Source organism: Atractosteus spatula, chromosome 6 (assembly GCF_055471065.1).
Source record: "Atractosteus spatula isolate fAtrSpa1 chromosome 6, fAtrSpa1.hap1, whole genome shotgun sequence".
Lineage (NCBI taxonomy): Eukaryota > Metazoa > Chordata > Actinopteri > Semionotiformes > Lepisosteidae > Atractosteus > Atractosteus spatula.
In genome coordinates, this window is record NC_142711.1 from 4,185,176 (window position 1) to 4,205,878 (window position 20,703).

The 20,703-nt window shown below is 40.0% G+C and overlaps 1 protein-coding gene across 4 annotated transcripts in view; it reads right to left on the bottom strand.

Annotated features, from left to right (window-relative positions):
- Positions 1-20,703, bottom strand: part of ankrd12 (ankyrin repeat domain 12) — a 55,525-nt gene that overhangs the window by 33,845 nt on the left and 977 nt on the right. The window lies entirely within an intron of this gene.

Sequence of the window (20,703 nt, forward strand, 5' to 3'; positions counted from 1 at the left end):
CTGCATTACTGTGATTCAGATGTTACGATCGGTTAAGGCATAGCTCAGACCCTAGGCTCTGCAAGTTATTCTGGATAAAAGCATCTTTTAAATCAACATTCAGACCACCTACAGAGCGTGTATCTTGAGGTACCTGGCAATAAAATTGTCTTTTGTGAACAATGCAAGACCAGCTATTAAGGTCTAGTTCTATTTCGTCTTCATCCACATAATTAGACTGATGTGCCATCCCGTCAGATTTTCAAGATGATGCTTTTTTAAGACATTACATGGTGTGGCTGCTCTCCAGTTTGTACTGTATTTATCCAACTCCTGCTCTCCGCCTGACTGGTTTATTATGCACTCCCAGTGCTAGTCTACAGTACACTATGGAGGACAAGACCTGTTATTGTTATACGCCAGCACTCAAACACCATCACAAAGAAAACAGGAGACTTGGACACAATGGGTTCTTTTAAATCTGGCCTAAAAACTAATTTATCTTCTGTACCTACTTTGCTTTCTTGGCTCTGCCATGGTTTTTTTAAATTTGATTTTGTACTTTTTAACATAATTGCTTTGTAAAGGTTCTATGTAAAAAAACTCCATTATAGAATTTTGTACTGGACACAAACGTTTTTCTCGACTACCCGGTATCTCAGTAATTTATCCCCAGGAGCTTTAAACAGCATATTCTAAAGCCACATTTTAAACCATCATCCCACTGCAGTACCTTGTTATCTTTGTTCTGCAGCAGAATACCAAGTCCCTCATCAGCTGTACACAGCTCAGAAGGCAGCTTTATGGACAGAGTGCAGCCTCTCTGTTCGAATGCAGCTCTAACATGTTTTTTAAAAAGTATTTTCCCACTTGGACAATGTATAAAACTTTTTTCATAGTTGTAACAGACGTGGACATTGTCTAATGTAATGAATTTGGCCACAAGCCTTGAAGAATGTCACCATATGCCTTAATCGCGGAACAAGACAATTACAATCCTGTTTCAAAAAACCAGCTCAAATTATTTAACTTTTTTTAGGATGCTGTGTACCAGCTACTGTAACTCATAGAGCAAGATACCAGTTTGTGTTATTCAAAGATATTGGTCATTTGTTCATGCAATCGATCAATCAAGCAAGGCATGTTTCATCAGAAGGCGACTCAATGGCACAGTGTTGCCTCGCAGTGCTGGGGCCCCACAGGTTCAGTTACAGACCCGGGCTTCTGTCAGTGTTGAGTTTGTAAGTTTCCCCCAGGTGCTCCAGTTTCCACAGTCCAGAGACATGCTGGTAGCCGAATCTGCTGCTGGGAAAACTGGCCCTGGGGTAAGTGCGTATCCGTGTGCGTCCAGGGTGTGTCCCGTCCCGTGTCTGTCACTTGCCGAGACAGGCTCCAGCTCCCCCGCAAACCTGAACTGGCTGAAATGGTTAGGATGGATGTTGCAATGGATTAACTGGATTTCAATTAGTCCTGGAGGGCTGAAGGATATTCTGTCCCGAATGATCTCCACTTAACTGAACACAACACCTGACTCTAAAAAATGTAAACACTATGGATCAAGAAACATCCGTTTCATTGCACTACTATTGCTGTGATACTGGGGACATGATATAAAATTCCCTGCACTGCGCTACGCTGTTGTCCACTGGAGAAAAACTGTTGTATCTTGCATTGTGTGCATATGGTGGTGAACATAAGCAACTTCTATCATATTTTATGTTTCCACAACAAATTCCAAGCATACTGCAAGTGACAGTGACAGTGCAGGTGCTGAATGTTAGAAGAAGTGCAGTAGCATTAATAACCAAGAATAACTCTTCCACTTTTTAAGGCAAGATCATATAAACTAATGTTTGGCTAAAGCGCTTTCAGTGGCGTCATGTTAAATGATCTGTAAGTCAAGATAAAAGTAAAGGGAATGGGAGAGTAAAACCGTTTTAAAAATGTTATGTGTACATGTACACCAATGTATTTGGGGAGATACTGTACAAGTGAAATACACTGAGTCTAAACTATGGTCTCTAACCCTACTCTGTTCCATTGATTCTTATGGGAAAAGCCTCGCTGCTTTAAGTCACATGATGTAACTAACAGCTAAAGGGTTAAAATGAAAAGTTTTGTATTGAAAAAAGCTTATATTTGACCTATCCAATCAAAAAACCTGAAAGTATTACCTTCAATTTAGTCTTAAGATTCCTCCTTCCCTGAACTACATCTTCTTTACAGGCCTAGAAGTGTTAGGAAGTCTATACGCAAAAGAAAAAACAATTAAAAGCTTACTTAATCACCACTGCTGTTGTAAAATTTCGTGCTTCAGTAAACGTTCCTGTATGAGAGCATTGGCTGTTTATCACATTTCTCCCCAGGTATTCAAATTAAAGATAAAAATATTGGAGCACTGTATACAAAACTGAAAAACTTGAATTTCATCTAAATGTTCCAAATTCAGTGTCAATATAAGACAAAATCTTTTATGCAACGTAATCCATGGAGCAAGGCACAAACCTCACTTTATTTAGAAGAAAAAACTCTTCCCTCAAAATTTCCAGCAACCAGCAATTTCCAAAAGATGCAGATGGCCACTGGTAAGTACTGTAAACAAACAGCAGGTCTCCTTTAACAAAGACCTGGTGTTACTACTTCCCAAACAGCACTGAAAAAACGGAGGGTTTCCTTCAGTTTTGCAGGAAAATGTATTGTTTTCAGTTCCGATATGAAAAGTAATAGAACACGTACGTAACTATCTTATCGTTTTAAAACAGAGCTCTTACATGATGAAGACGAGACATCTTGAGCTTCTTAAGATGGCTACAAGATCTAAAGCTGGAGCAGCAATAAATATAAATCTGACTCAGAGCTACCAGTGCTGCTGAGAAGACTGATTTCTGAGAACAGTAACAGTGTTAAATTAAAATGATACTGGTGACAGAAAAGGCTGTGCCACTTTAATCACTTAAACCGTGAACGTAACAATTTCCTTTTGAAAAGTTTTACCGTGTGGTTTCGATCAGCCTTTCCACCGTCTTCTCCATTCGCCCACAGTATAAGTAAAGTCATTCACTTTGAAGGACTGCCTCTCGCGTAGCTTCGACCTCTCCGCTTCATGACAGGACAGGAGATGCTGCCAGCTCCGTTTAACCCGTTCACCTTCTCTTGCATATCAAACACAACCCGCAACACTCCGCAGTCAAAACAAGTGTGTTGATACGATCCGACAGTCTTTACACAAACATTTGCAAGGCCTTGTTTTCAACGGGGTACTCTGTCTCCCTTTAAAACAAGCTTGTTACTTGTCATTGCTATAGCTGTAAGTGCTAAAACTGAAGAAAACAAGTGAAAGACAAGTTAAGGTTTGAGGTTTGTACTTACAAACCTCAAAGGGAAAGAGAAGTCTCTGGGCAGCTTTCATCAGCAGCACAAGCACAAGCGTGATGACCCAACTCTGAATGCAGGAGTGTACCCCTGACGACCGAAGTGTCCATGCTCTGACGTACTTTCACAATTCTGAATAACTGAAAAATCTACTTGTGCAAACATGTAAAATGAGTACATATCTACATCATTCCAAAGTGCCTTCACTGAATTATGTAAACAAAACATTTGGTGAATCTGCTGCAACTTCTGCGTTTCTGACAGCCCCTTTAGTCACAAAATACGGTAAAGGTTTTTATACAGTATGTAAAGGCTAACACGCAACAGGATTGAAGTGGACAAAAAAATAAGGTACAGATGGGTCATAAGCGCTAGGTATCTATGATTAGTCGAAGTCTTACGTTTATAATGTTGGGAAAAATGACTTGGAAAACTCAAGACCGCAAAACAGATCCTTATTATAAGGAAGGCAGCAATGAATGGGCAAGTTAAAATCCATTCTTCAATCCAATGATTTTAAGTCTTGTACTGCACTTACACAAACCATTAAAGTTTTTAAGCATGTCTCTGTGCCATTCCCTAATGAAGGTTTTGCACCAGATGGGCTTACTCCCATATCTGATTGCTCATCCACACAGGTTATAATAAATTGAATGGAATAGAAATTATCTTTTATCTACATTTCCTATTGTATTTCAGGACTGGGCAAACACGTGACAGATGACATTTCATAAAGAATTTTAGGGTTGTTGTATGAAGTAGCAACACAAACAGCAAATATAAAATGGGAAACTTCTATTTATAAGAAAACTTAGCTGTTAAAGCCGACATTCATCTTGTAGGCACCTTGGGAAAACAATAAAAGGGCACAATGCTGGGATACACATTTAAAAGCATAGAATTCAGGAGTGTTATGTTAGAATTGTGTATTTTGATCAACATGAGACAAAAAGATATCGCTTTTCTGAAATCAGTCGGGAGAAGAGAAACCGGAGATACTGGGGCTGAAATTTACAAATCCCACACCATTAGGCTAAAGGGGCTGAACCTTTTAAGTCACGAACAGAGAAGTCTCAGAGGGGAGTTGATTCAAGAACGCGCAGCTCTCTCAGCATCAGGGTTACTTTCTAAACAAGTGAAAAGCTCTAAGAAACCGTATTACGTATAACAAGGTCCTAACAATGATGTGTTCCACATAACAGTATTTTGACCTGTGACTGACAAATGAGGGTGTCACTGGGTTATTGGTCACAGTTCTACACTGATACTCGTCACACAACAACCATTTTAAAGAATTTTATGATAAACTGGCCCATGATGCCATGATAAACCAGATGCTCACTAACTGGTCTGCATACTCCTTATGTCCAAGCAAACAAATGGGCGTTTAGCTCAGAGAATTTATATTAAGCCACTCACTCTCAATAGCAGGGAGCTTAGCAGGAATAATGCCATGATTCATTTTTCTCCCTGACATTTCAGCCAGCTTATGGATTGTTTTATTTTTTTCTTCTTAAAAAGAATGTACCTTCATCCCTCGTTAAAAAGGAGTACGTTGCATACTTGTACTTGCTCAAACGAGAGATGCATATCCATACCTACTATTGCCAGACGAGTGAACTACCATCACATATACGAACTGCTACTGTGTGGCTTCTTCTTCCATTTGCATTTCTCCCTCCTGTTGTCTGTCATCGTCTTAACTATCTTAACAGGAACTGGGTGGGTATTACACTAGTCGTGATGCAGAACAGTATTTTTAATTGAATGGTTTGTAAAAACAATATTGATTCACTATTTTAACAGTCTTTACAATGAAGTGTTTTATTTTGATAATGAGCACCATGAATGCTTACTTTTGCAGTAATGGGTTTTATTCTGACTTTGACTGCATGACTAACATTTTTATTTAGTTATACATTTTAATCATTTCTTATCGTTTATTGTTCATGTGTGCTAAACACCGTGCAAACTTTATTTCTCTTAACAACTGCTTCACAATACATTTAAACTTAGCTTGCCTAAAAAATAGCTTTTTATAACACTTTTAAATAAAAAACAAAACATTTAAATACATCAGAACGGTACCTAATCTCAATTGGTTTTAAGCCCATTTACGAGCACTAGAAAAAAAATCAAGACTTATATTTGTATTTTAAATAATTTATTGAATTTCTTGTCGCTTCTACAAGTTTTCACCTACACATAGAAATTTGGGAACCATCATTTTTGTGTAGCGAGGGATGACTGTAGTTCTAAAAAAGCACTGTAAGTAAAATGTCCATCCTCAATTCCTTCAAAGGTATAGGAAAAAAAACAATCCAATGGAGATGCTAAGACAATAGTGAAACATAAACAAGAGGATATAAAAGAAGTTACATTTAAAACTAAGAATAAGAGACCAAATGCAGATCTGTATGCCTCAAGCTTTTTACTCTTAAAAGTAGGCTCTGCTTCACTTGTGCTCTTCAATACCAAGTTATGTACCAGAGCTGATGATCACAGGAAGTTAATCTGAAAACAAAAGCAACCCTTAGCCCACATTCTGTTGCTAGTGAGCACATGCAGAGTTGTGCAATCAGTAGCTCCACCTCTGCTCTCCTGAAGACACACAATACTGACGAGCTGCAGCCCGACTTCTGAAACAGATGCAGAACAAAAGGGCTTCTTTCGCTTTCAGATCCTCTCCAGTTCATAATACACCACACAGACCATGCAATTCTAAAACTCGGTCAGGGTTATTTATTGTCGTTAACGTTAAGTAGAATCAAACTAAGTTTTCCTTCATTCACATTTTGGAAGTCAACAAGCCTAGGGAATTCAGGTATGGGGAACATAATGCTTTAGTTAATTTCTATTTTCCTACAATTCACCTACAGGTCTAGAAGGCTTACCAAAACTCGGTTAAATTCTGAATTATGGGCACTTCTCAATTTGAACACACAGTATGATTAGAAAAATGGATTTGATTATAATCTCCAAGAAACCAATGCTGCTTCATTTAATAATATTTACATGGCGTGGACAAGGAACTGCTTGTGAAAGCTACAAAAAATGTAAACTTCGGCTCAACAATGACAGGATTAACATAAAGCCTTGCATATTGGGGATTAAAAACACGCAGAGCATAAGACACTATTTTTGAAAGATTTTAATAATTAAGGACAAAGATGCTTTCATTACAGAGAGCAGCAAAATAATGGGGGAGTCACAGGACAGGTGTTTCTCTACCTCTGTAATGCAACATGACCCCCAGAAGCTTCAAGGATTGATCACCAGAACTTCAGCTGTCTAAACGTGTAGCTGAAATGTTGGTTTGAGGGCCAAAGGCCCAATCTCTGGTATGACATGAAGGGATATTAACCTGAACACAGAGCTGTCTGCAACTATGGCGAGAGGAGCCCTTAAATGTAGTTCTTTTGACAAATAACACAGTACTTGGTCAGCAAAGATTCAAGGAAAAAACTATTTCCTTTGCATAAACATACTTGGAACAAAGGTATGTTGGCCATAATCAACAATTTCAGGTGCAATGTAGAAGAACACAAGGATATTAAGACATTTAGAAAGCCCATAAACTATTTTCCTTACATACATCTACCCAAATATAAGAGATGCACTACTGACCGAGGGTGAGGGTGAGGTCAGCCCTTATCTTGTGCTCCTCCTGTACTCCAGTTCTGCTGAATAAACATCTTTAATGCTGTCACTCCTAAAATTTGATTTTGATTTTAAAAGCAAAATAAAATGTAACAGCAGCCAACAAAAGCCTTGGATAGTCAACAATACACATTTGGATAACAGTAGGACAGACAGATGTTTCTGACCTGATGTATTTTAGTATTTACACCGCACAAAGAGGCAAAGAACAATGATGAAAAAACACTACAGAGTTAAGAGAGAGCTGTGACTCTTTTGGTTACAAACATGCTTTTAAAAGTTCATTCAAATTTCCTATGATATTACAACTAAATCAGACGGCAGCCCTTACCATTTTTACATGCGTGTCCTTTACAACATTTTAAAAACAACTTACAATGATCTTGTTAGGAACGTACATATGGAGATGGCGGTAAATGTGTCCCAGCTGTTAGTTGTCACTTTCTTCATTAACAAACATTTCACTGTTTGCAATACATTCAGCACATTTGTTTTCATGCAGGTCAGAGAAAAGCTGTATAAAAAAAAATAGAATCAACCCGTTGCTATTGTAGGAAAGTCTCTGGCTTCTGCTGCATGGTGACCAATCAACACAAGCCTGAACGACAACATCACAGCTACAGTAGTACAACAGGACAAGCTACCATACAAGTACCAGACTGTGGCTTAAAGTACTTTGAAGGAATGGCTGAGGAACCCTTAGATTCCCACATTCACTGACTCTGTTCTGCTGTGTACTGTTTAAGTACTGGATGGATGCCAACACTCATTGTTTGCTGTGTTCAGTCATTTTCAACTTATGTGCCAATGTATTCCAAATGGCAACTAAAATCAGCACTAATGTTTAATATTGTAGAAAGGACTGAAGAGGAGTTTTGTCGTACCCTAAAAAAAGGTAATACAAAATATTACTTTCAAGAGTCTGCCTATTGAAATGCTACTATTTTACAACACATACTATAAACATTAAAATAATATAAGAAATATGAAATATGAATAAGTATCTGACTGCCCTTTGATTGTCATGTTAATGAAAATCCAAAAACTTGAAGCTATGAACTGTGGAAAACACTGGATTTTCAACAGTGAGCTTTTTTCATGCTTAGCAGTTTGCTTGAAGAACAGCGCAAACATCGTAGTTCAATCGCCAAATAATTAAGCCAAACTCAGCGCACAGAAAGATACTCTCAGTACTCTCAGATCGACTGGCAAACTTGGTTCATTTCATAAACTTAAAGTGAACAGAGAGATATACTTGTGCAAACAGAATATTAATTCTAGGATACCAACTCTGGAACTGTAGTACAACAATATCTGAGGCCTAGATTTGAGGCAAACACAATTGGGGGGAAAAAAAGGTAAAATTGAAGCACATTTAGAAATTCATAAAACGCAGAAGTGCTTATTATTTTTTGGAGGCCTGAAAGAGAAAGCAGCTGTCTTAAAAAGCAAAGCAAGGTTAAAATAAAGATTTCATTTTCGAAATGAAAGACATGCACAAAAAAACGAATTTAATAAGGAATCAATGTCGACAACTCAATTTAAACAATTTAAAGACGATCACTTTTATTATTAGTGTCAACATGACCAAGCCCAGTTTCCTAAAATAAAGGCAGCGAACCAGAAAAATGAACTCCAGTCCACTTCCAAGAGAAAACCATACAACTGAGCTAAGTGTGAAGTGCTAGCATATTGATACATGTCTCAGACCAAACATACCTAGTGTAAATACGCCCTGAGAAAGAGCTCTTTATGCAATGAAGCACTTCAAGGAGCAGAGAACCTAAGCTGATAAAAGTTAGCTCCATTGAAACCTTTCAACATTCTTAACTTAACTAGTTACAGCTCTATCTTAAAGGACTTATAATTCTATTAAATATTAAAAACCCAGTTTAAGCATATGGTTTTAGCGCTCAGAATCAAGCTTTGAAAAGCTGTACTACAGAGAAGCCAATATTATCATTAGAAAAAAATAATTCCTTGCATTTCTTTTGTTATAACCCTCATCATTCCCAAGGACCTCAAAGCACTTTACATACAGGAGAGGTACAGTGAACTGAAGTGCAGCAGCACCCGTGTGATGCTCAGCAGCCAATACCGGCCAACAGCCTCACTACACAACAGACCAGGGGGACACACAGAAACCCGCTTCACTAACTAAACAAAGAGGGAACTCTAGGCAGGCTACATTCTGCGAGCCTGGCTAAATGACTGGAATTTAGCCAAGACTCCTGGGTTAAGACCTCGACTCTTTCAGAAAGTACAGTGAGATTTTTAATGACCAAGTAGAGAGGACCTCGGTTTAACATCTCATGGGAAGGAGCTCTCCTGGGAAAGGCATCACCTACAATACTTGCCTCTGTAACCTGGACTTCTTGAGGTCTTTCATTCTAGCAATGACTAGATCCAGCCTTCGGAGGGATCAGGTGACACAGTAATACATTTATTTTCATGCACCGTATAAAACTGGTAATATACAATCTAGCCCTCTGAGATTTATCTAAAAGGGCATCTAGTAACTGTCACACTCCATCCTCGTTTCTGTGAACGTAATGTAGTGCTTCACACTTGCTAAACCTGAGGTGTATTGTTTAATTGAGCGTCACAATTTGCACAACATCATAAATGGCTGGACAAACCTTTACTGGATTAAAAATTGAATAGTGTGCCATCATTTAAAATAACTATTTAATCCAAGAGCAAAACCCACCACACTGCAAACCAGTATTACAGCAGCGCATCAGAAAATCAGAAAGGAGATTTCAGTTCAAGGACTAAGGCAAACATAAAACCTGAAAATTGCCGAAGAATACAAATTTCAGGCAGGACTAAATTATCTACGTTCAGCTAAATTAAGAATTGTTAGGATTCTGTAGCAATAAAGTGCCTAAACTGCAGATGATGTTAACACTTTGTTTACACCAACAACATTTAATTTACAAATCATAAAGCAATCAAGACTCGCAAACAACATTTAACAAAGTAAAAATTTAAAAAGTTAAAGATTTTGTATCGGTAAAACATTTCTTAAAGTCCACATGTAGATCTTGCGGCTGTGTGGACACTATCACCAGTCGTGAAATCTAAAATAAAAGTGACACTAAGATTTTAAAGTGCAGCAGCGTTTCTACTTTCCAACCAAAACCGACATGACGTTGATATACATTCACCACAATTCCAAGGCAAAATGAATTTATTCAGGCATTCTACACTGTATACAAATGGCTCCGTGCAAGAAAAATCAACTAGTGACACACACCAGTGTACAGAGAAATTTACCAGAAAAAATCTTTAAATCTTTTTAGTCTCCAATTCTATTGAAAGATCACATCTACCGTTTCACCCCTTTGCTTCAGTTTGGCATTTTGAAGACATGTTGCGTCATATTCTCACAGTGTAAGGTTTCAGCTTCAGATTGTCCTATATATATCCCAGTTGTGTAATAGGCACAGTGAGTATGAGAGTACTCCTAGATGGGATGTGAGTTCCACACAGGTTAAGCCCAGAGCAACGCCGGTACTCATTTAAGCAGCTGGAAGGGCTGATGCAGTTGGAATAAGGCTTATACCTCAAAGATAAAACTGTAATTTCCATACTTTTGTCAATGCTTCCATGTGGAAATATGGTTTTATAAGAATTTTAGAGAGAGACACAAGCGTGGAGTTCAGACTTCTGAGTGCGTGCCGTGGATCACAAAGAAAGGAAAATATCTACCAGTAATAACTTCGATCCACTTTCTAATGCGATAAAGAAGAGAACAATCTACCCCTACTCCAGACTTACATTATATCAGTCATATAGCAGTGTAATAGAATTTGTACCCTGGACATTCACTAACATCACACAATGTGAACCAAAAGCACTTACATAACATTACTCAGAGCAGTACAGAATGATTTCATGAACGGTGAAATGCAAAATGCCATGTGAAAAACTGCAGAGGGCTTGAGACTCCAGGGGAGTCTGCACAGTCCTCATTCCCTCTGCACTGGTGCACACGCTGCAGCAGTGACCTGAGCCACTTCACGGATGAAGGTTGAACAGAAAAAAACTATAAAGCAGTATGTTTAACACCAGTGAAAATACCACTCTGGAACAATGCAATGCTAGTCACTGCACAAATGTAAAAAGACAGTACTACCTGGCACCAAATATGTCCTGATTTCTCAGAGCTTTCCTTGCAAGAGGGGGGAAACCCCCCTCCTACACAGAGCCCCGTTCTGCATTGCAACACTTCAGCAGAAGCCTCTGGCCTACAACCCTGTCACACACACAGTTTTAAACGTGTGACTCGGCTAAACATGGACGTGCTGGCTTACGAGCTGGAAACACTCCCGACTTGCAGGGGGATCAGTTTGTGCTGGAGAACACGTGCAACATGTGGTGACCATGAATGAGCAGGGCAGCCGGAGACAACTCAGCTGAGGAGGGCCGTCTCCAGAGGGACAGCGACATGAGGGATGGTCCTGGAGCTCATGCCGGTTTCCACTGAAATTATTTAATTCCAGCACACGGGAAAAGCTAACTTTCACAGATTTCAGATGAGCGTCACCCACACATTTGCTCAAACCAGAGAACAGCATACAACTGACATGAGCATTTTTTTGTATTAAAAAAAACACTGCAAATATATTTATATATTTATTGTGAACTACATCACATAATATTTGATATTAACATTACTCTGTGTATGATACAGGTCTAAAAATATATTTTCTGTGTCCCTAATAATCACTCACAAGCAAAATATTGATTACGAGGGTCAATTTTTCAAGCAACAAATGTTTTTTTTAATATAAAAACTTTGATTATAATTTCACTGTGAAATTTTACATAGGGAAAATGTAAAGAATTACAGTATTTTATATGCTTGGTTTGAGATTACCTGCATGATTAATTTTTGCAGTATTTCAGATGTTGTGTTGTGTGGTAATACTAGACTACTAAAACGGTTACAAAAACATGACCACTAATTAGCTCAGCTAGTAGGAAACCAACTGTTTTCTTGTATTAAACATGCATAATTACTTATCACTCAGAAATACTTTATCTTAATGTCCTGTAGCTCACTGCACGTCTTATACAATATGAATAAAAAATTCTAAGTGTAGCATAAATATGAGAGGGACATATTAGGCCACAGTCCTTCCTGTGCAGACCTGCACACTGCCTGCCCCCGTCTTCAGCAATACACGCACCCGCCAGCCACTGATGTCTTTTACAAGTTAATAGAGAAAATGCACTTTGTTCATTTTGTAGCCTTTATTAACAATTACTAATATTCTTCTAAAGCACTCAAGGAAGAATGCATCTAGTTTAGCATGTAAAATGCTCATAAATGTTTCACTGCACGATGTAGCTATGGAATTGACAAGTACCATGTATACAATTTAGTCCAGCGAGGTTTTCAGTCGCTGACTGTTTTGTAAGTCTTTCTAAAAGCATTATTTGGTTTTCCAATTCTTACTCGGGCTTCGCTGGAATTGGAACCATCTTGGCTGATGGCGCTGCAAAGATACGTGAACTTGTCCACCTTCCCTAAGCTCTGATCATCAGTATCGGCTTCTGCCTCTACTTCTCCAGCGGTGTTACTTCCTCTAGCTTATCTGAGCAAGCCTGTAGTCCACCGGCATCTGTATTAAACCAGCAAAATCAAGGTCAAACTGTGTGGGATTCCTACCACTTTGGTCCGTATTCACCATTTCAGACCCCCGGAACAACAGAGGAAGAGTCCAAACAGCAGGGGGGCAAGACGGACACTTGCTGCATGCCTGTCCATCCATCACCTTTCTAACCACTGTATCCACTACAGGGCCGCCTCGCGGGCGAGCAGGCGACGGGCACGCGGCGGGGTACACCCTAGACAGGACGCCAGTCCCATCACTTTATTGGCCCTATACAATTTCTTGCATTAGGAATTTGTCTTTTTGCATACCCCAGCTTGCTCTCCATGAGACACACAGACAGGGAGAGAAGCTGGGGGTCAGAGCGCAGGATCAGCCATTTATACGGCGCCCCTGGAGCAGCTGAGGTTAAGGGCCTTGCTCAGGGGCCCAACGGAGTAGGATTCCTCTGCCGGCCGCAGGATACGAACCGGCAGCCTTCCAGCCACAGGCGCAGATCCTCAGCCACAGTGCCACCCCTCCGCCCATTAGTCCATCGCAGGCCACACACACAGACACAGCTTTCCCAGAAGCCAGTTGACCTACCAGCATGTCTTGGGACTGGGGGAGGAACTCCACGTCGACACGGGGAGAACACACAAACCCCACGCAGACAGAAGCCCGGGAACTGAACCCAGAAGTGCGAGCCAGCAGTGCTAACCCAAACACCATTGAGCGCATCATGCCTGTCCGAGTTTCAAGGTTTGGTTGGCCCTCACCATTATCCATTTTGATACAGCTGGTAATAATAATAGCGCTATTCTGGACACTCCAGTCAAAGAGCTTTAGAGGTCATGGAGATCCCCTCCACCACCAGTGGGCAGCGCCACCAGGATGGTGCGATGGCAGACTGGTGTGAAAAGCTCTCATGATGTTGATTAAGCTGGGATGCCATAATGTTTGACAATTTCTACATTACCTTTCAGTTCAATGCTTTTCAAAAGTAGATAAAGTTTATTGCTGGTAACATTTCTCTCCAGCTTTCTGGTTAGCTAGTTATAATATTCATTCGAGCATAACAGAAACAAAAACTAATAAATTAGTCCCTAAAACATATGATACCCTATAATTTCATGTTTCGTCTGCTGTATGTTATTGTATGTATGTTGTGCAGTTCTTTCACTTCAAAATGTATGTAACAAAAGCAACTAAACAGGCCTACTTATGTAAATGAAAGGAATCTTGTGTCTAGACATTTACAGCGATGCCTAAGAAAAAAACCTACTAAATGTACTTACATTATACTGCACTGTAATTATAGCATTTCCATCATTTATTGCTACCCAACCCAGGGGTTTCTAGTGCAGTGTTTTCTAGAGTATGTGCATTCCCGATCTGTTCTAACAAAACCTTCTGATACATAAAGGTGCACTAACTGCAAATACAGCATGTCACCACTTCTGCAAAGGAAAGCAAAGTTTGCAGACAAAAAAAGAAGTTCACATCTTTCAGCAAGCAACCTTGCATATCAGTACTACAATCAACTGATATTATTATGAAATGAAAAATAATGGGATGTACAAATCTATTCATCTTCAGATAAGCAATACATAAATACAAAAAATACACGTACTGTAAATTACGTTATTGAAAAAATGTTATACAATAACTACTGGGGAGTAAATCACAACTGAAGGGATCATTATGCCACTCTACATTAGTGAGATTATAAAATCATAGTAAAAATACTGCAATGGGAGCCAGTTACCATACATAATACAGAATGATAAATTTCAAAGCGGTTTTAAAACATCAGTGCGAATAGATTCAATTCAATAAAATAAGTTAATACTGGTCCTACTACTTGCTCATTAGGGTGATTATTCACATCAAAAACAAGAGAAGCCATTCATGTATATGAAAGTACGGGGAACGTTTGCCAAGTAGCAAACCCAATCACTGTAGCACAATACCATAGACACGTCACAGTGGGTGTTGAAAACAAAAAAAATAGTGATCGTGATCTGTGCAACATTTAAACATGAACACTGAAACTGCAGGACTATATATTCCTATTGTTGTACTATTTATGTATTCTTTACTTTGTACTGCTTTATTAAATTATTCAGATGCATTTGTAGTAGCCATATTTTTGGAGGTTACACAGTAACGTCTGTAGGTATCTGTTGCATTAAACGTCACCTGATCCTTCTATTTACAAGTACCTCTTTTAAAGCACATTAATTGTTGTTGGTAGTGACCGCCGAGAACTAGCCAGAATCTTTTAGGAATAGCCTGAACCTGAACCATAGCCTGACACCTGAAGAAGGCACCACGGCCGAAATGTTGCGTTTTCTTTTTTCCTTTTTTTCAGGATGGAATAAATCTATTATTTGTTACTTTGCAGCCTATGCGTGCTGACGCAGCTTCCCACCTGAACTACTACAGCCTTTTAGGAATATCCACCTGAAGGCATTAGAATACTAAACTATTTCTCCTCGGCCTGCAAGAGGATAAGATAATTGAGGTGCTGTATAAGATTCTGGTGGTTAACGTTACCAAAGGTTTTCCATACTGTTCTTTTATTTGTTCAACAACACTAATGCAAGTATAAACACATTAAGGCTGCAAGAAGTGTTTATTCAACCACATTGTACGCAAGAGAGTTAGACTAACACTTACTGCGGTACTCAGGACTTAAAACTGGAGACCAGAAGGTTTTAGCTGCTAGTTGTAAACAAATGCCAACTGTTCTGAATTTAAATACTGTCAAAACTCTCGCTTAACTGCAGAGTGAAAATAATCTGGCACTTAATGCATTGGGAAAAAAAAGCAGCCATCTCCACAATCAATCATTTTCAAAGTCCTACCAATAAACCCAACCTGAATAATGAAGCAGGACTGTTTTATGCCATCTGTATAAAGCTCATTCACATCTCTGTTCACCTTTTCAGCCACTTTCACACTGGCACTCAATAGCCAAACTGGATGACCACTGAGTCACAGTATTGTGTCTACCTGCACTGAAATAAATCAAGTTTAATTCTCCTAAACAGCTTTGACAAGTTTTAGTTTTATGGTTTATGTAATGCCTGCTTCATACAACACAGTAAAATAGCTCATACAAATACAAAACTCAACAATTAAACCCTAAGACAAACAAACCTGGGGCTCCCGAGAAGCTCAGCCAGTAAAGAGTGCAGCTCGAGTCTAGGTTACAGCACTAGATGACTTGACTGGGATTCCCCACACAGCAAGACACACTTGACCAAGTGCCGCCAGTGCAAGCTGGGAGCAGTCAGTCAGCCGCCTGCCTCACCCTGATGACAGTGAAAGATGTTCCACTCGTCCAATCAGTGCCGACTCGCCCACAAGGCATTGTGGAGCTGACAGACGGTTCTGCGGCTTGTCTTTTTAGAGGTGTGGCACACGGTGAAGAAGCAGGCCTACATGTCTCCATCTCCCCTGAGCAACGCAGGAGTATCAGTCATACACCAGAGTCAGATACACTGCACAGCTCCAAACTGTGTAGTTATTAAATAAAAATTTAGCTGTCGAATCAGAATGTTCAAAAAACAGAATTAAATTTATAAATTTAATTTTAAATGCTGTTCCTTTAAAAAAAAACACCTATGCAGCATCATCTAGTTAAAGCTTATTACTCGCAACAAATGGCACCAGACCTGATATCTGAGAAGATTGTAGATTCCCTCCAAAATTATTAAAATTTTACTAAGAAATAAAAATGCTAACCTTGAAAAACTAATATATCTTAGAAATGACTATACTGTATTTGCCATAAATAAGAGCCGACATGTCTTCACGGATCCACTCCACTGCAATAATAAAGCCCCGTGCGGAGCCACTGAGGACGCAGGCATGTGGTCTCCCAGTCACTGTCAGCGTGGGCAGCCCTTTAGCTGATGGCCATGTTTAAATGACCAATAAAGCAGGAAAAAAAAAGAGGGAGCACTACTCCAACCAAAATGTTCAAAATAAGGTGCAGGGTTTTTTTTTTTTACCAGAGTGATATGAAAACTTGACAGAGCACTCAGGTTAAGGTCCTAATCTAAGAACAGAATGAACCTCTAAAACACTAAACAAAGACACCAATCTCTTCTTGCTCTTCCCTTATAGAGTGGAGTTCAAATGCCTTTTACATATTATGCCAGTAACAGTAATGTGGCTCAGCTCTGACAGAGAAAGGCCCATAAAGAAGACATACAGCAGCACAAGGCTATTAAACCTGTTTATCAGCTTTTTGCCTTTTATGCCGTGCATTTCAACTCTAATCCTTAAATGATTCAAATTCAAAGACAAGAAAACCTTTTCATTCTCTTCATTTTCAGCTCTTTGACAATCTTTTCACATTAGTATATGACAATAACAAACATAACTGCTTAGCCTGTTTTTTACTGTATTCAACCAGAACAAAATTAGTTGTAGAATTCAAATTGTTTTTTGGAAAAATAAAACTCTATGCCTTAGGTACCCATGTTCAAATACCTCAATCGAGGTGCCCTTTTGATATGACTGAATTTTAAGTCGTCACAATTCAGGGGCATCCGGCTCGCTGAACAGCACAGTATTCAAACGGACAGAATTCCCATTGTTTTAGACTTTTACAAACCTGGGATCAACTACATATGAGCTTGTGTTGTACGTGAATGACAAAAAGAGAAAATCCCTGTGCTTATTAGGACTGACTTATTTTTCAGAAGATTTTGTGTCATACTGGTCAGTGGTTATTCAGATGAACTCAGCACTGTAATGTATTTTGAGAAGGAAGCATGCAACCTGACATTTGACAGTTTCAGGGGTTTTCCCACATACAAATAATCAGCATAGTAAAGTTTCCATCTCATAAAAAAGAGGAAACTGGTAACCCTAGAAGGTAATGAGTCTATTGCTAAAAAACATATACAAACTAAATACAAACATTAATCTACCTCTGCCAAATGCCAGCGTGAGAAAACGCTACTATGTCACACAATTTCTAACATGAAAGTCTCTTCAGGCACACAGACCAATTTAGAAAAGTAAAATCATACTCTAGAAAGACTAGTGAGAATATCTGATTTTCAAAACCTCAGCAAAGATGGCCAGAATGCAATTTAATACCTGCACATAATGGAAGACCAGCTACTGTCACACAGACCTGACCATAAAAGAAAATGCACTTAGCCTTTTCCTCCTGCTAGCCTAGTTAATCATCACTTATAGTACAGAGGGCTCTCACAGGGAATTTTCAGTACATGAAAGCCAGGGTCCAACTCAGCAATGGGTCAAAGTCTGACTCATTCTTCTTACTACCACTCGCTATGATAGTGACACTTGAAAGAATCACCCACGACTGCTACGAAAGCTCTTTAAAAACACCTAATTTAGAGGGTACTAAGCTATAACTGTTGAAATGCTGTTTTTTCAATATTTTATACTATAACTACATAATAAGGTGAAAGAAAGAAATAATATATTTTTTAATCATCTGATGGGAACAACTAGACATGAAGACACATTGCACACAGAAAAATTAAGTGATGTTTTTTATAGTTCTGAAACACTAAACTGACTAACAAAACTAGTATAAAGAACTGCGAGTGACATCTGGGACTCACATTCCTATATTAGATCATTCACATACAAGAGACCTCAAATGACGTCCAGTCTGCTACATGCAGATAAGTAGCAAAATTGGCAAGAGATCTTCACTTAGGATTTTGTACCATTCAGAACAAAGTATTTATTTATATGACCATACATACTGTAATGTTCATTAATCTCCAACATTAGAACAGGATTTCTTCAATTCTTACAGCTTTTACTTGTTATAAGTTTTGGAATCAATTTCATTAAGTAGCAAATTATAAATAAGATTGGAACTACACCAAAACTGGTTAGAATGCTCCTCTAAGACAGACTTTACAAAAAGATGTTTCCTTATAGCTCCAGTGCAGTCCAACACATTAGGCCTTGTTAAGTGAACTCCTGCCAGACACCATTTTTTAACTTTCACATATTACATATCAAATCAGGACAGCTTGAAAACAGAAAACAACAATGTCAAAACCAGCTGTTTATGTACCAGAGGGATTATGCTGTTTACTTTAACTGTAATGTAAACCTAAAGCCCTGCAGGAAAAACCACCAAAGATAATGCTCTGTGTCCAACAGCAGCCAACAATCCTCCTTCATGTGGCTTCAGCAGACAGAAAACGGAATGACCTCAGGAAAGCAAGGCGAATTCACTCGTTCTCCTGAACGAGCAGGTCTGTGGAGGGGGGATGACATTCCATTTACTCACACAAAAACAATCATTGTGCAATTACACACACCTCAAGCTCATTATAGATGCTATAAAGGCATTGCATATTGCAATAAAATTAAAAATGCGTTTTTCTGCTTTTAAACACAGGAGCCACTGACCCTGAATTCACGCTTGTGGATACCGAGGAACAGAATCAGAAATGCAATCGAAGAAAAACGAAATTCCACATGCTGCTTTAATTTAAAAATATATATATATATCTTCTGAATAAACAGAAAGATCAGGCTGCGGGAGCCTCCGCAGGCACGTGAGCTGGCCTCCATCACCGCAAAAAAAAAAAAGCTCGTGGTGATGAGGCTGTTTTCTATCAGTTCCCTAAAGAAAACCCGAGCTGCTCTCTGATTCCCTGTGACCGATTCAAAAATGTCATACATTTACATAAATGTAAATGAAGTACATATATATATATAAGACTCGGGGAAGGGAGATCGGATATCCCCCCCATCGCTGTAAAAAAATACGATCAAGATCAGGCGACTAGACATTGATGCTCATGGGCCAGACTGCTGATCGCCACAACGAAACGCGTTTCTCAGCATGGAAATATCCGGAACGAATGGCTCGCTTTTATACACGTTTAAAGCCAGGGGTATATTAATACGGTACTGAAACAGCGCACACGAGGTTGGCCAACTCCTGATGTTGCAGATCAGCAACAAAACCATGATCTGGGGCGCTTGAACCACAGGGTTATTCGGAGAAGGTAACTCGTGTCCCCCTGCAACACTTCACAGACGTACAGCCTGTCTGCTCTCATTTCACAGGCGTGCGATTGTTTTCAAGCCCAGATGGGGGGTCAAAACAACGCAGGCATGCGACACTCTGAAGGCACTGACATTACTGCTTAGAGAGAGAGATTAAATATGTAAGAAGCGCTCTTTGACAGCGGGCTACGCGTCTGTATTTTCAGCTTCTAACCTGTAGATTATCGTTTGCAAGACACCATCCACGTCAGCTGCTGCAGCTCTCAAATTATTACGGACTAGAAAGCCCTCTCTAAGAGCCCCTGTTGGGTTTACATGTCATTATAAATTTACGCAGCGGGGGACACCTTATTCCTAGAGACGAGAAGAGCAGCTGAATGCGACGAAATGCGTGTTTATTATAAAACAGAAGGAGACGCTTAGACTCGCATTTTAACAGGACGGTCCTTAAGGCCAGAAACCTCTGGGGGAATAGGGTGCCTCTGCCAAGACCGAGAGCAAGAAACAGCAATTTCCCCCTCTCTTCTTCACCCAGTATCGTGCTATCAGCGGCATGGTTAACAACGAATACAGCAGGCAGGCTTCGGCTGAAATACAGCGTGAAAACGACCGACTGAACTGAGCTCCGGGGGGGGGGGGGGGGGGCACAATTCCCACTGTTTTTGTTCAAAGAAAAGGCGAAACGCGTAGCCACGGGTAGATGCGGCGCTGCGTCTTTTGTGAGGAAGGAAGAAGAAAGGAGTGACAGCTGAGTGAGCTCCAGCCCACGACACGAGCACAGCTCTACAACTCGCCGCACCACGTCCAGGAGACCCACGGCCGTGCGCCAGACAAAAGGTTTCTCTCCACGCAGAAGGGCGAGCGGCTGCACGCACACCCTTCCCCGATCACCCGCAGTCCACGCCGCCCCCGCGACCCACGCCAGCGGGGTCCCAGCGCCGACTGACAGCCCGCGACCCCCGACCGCAGCCACGCCAGCCGGGAGCCGTCACTCGCGTCCCCGCGTCGCCCCGGACAGGGCCCCGGGCCACGGGGGCGCGCACAGCGCAAGGGCGCA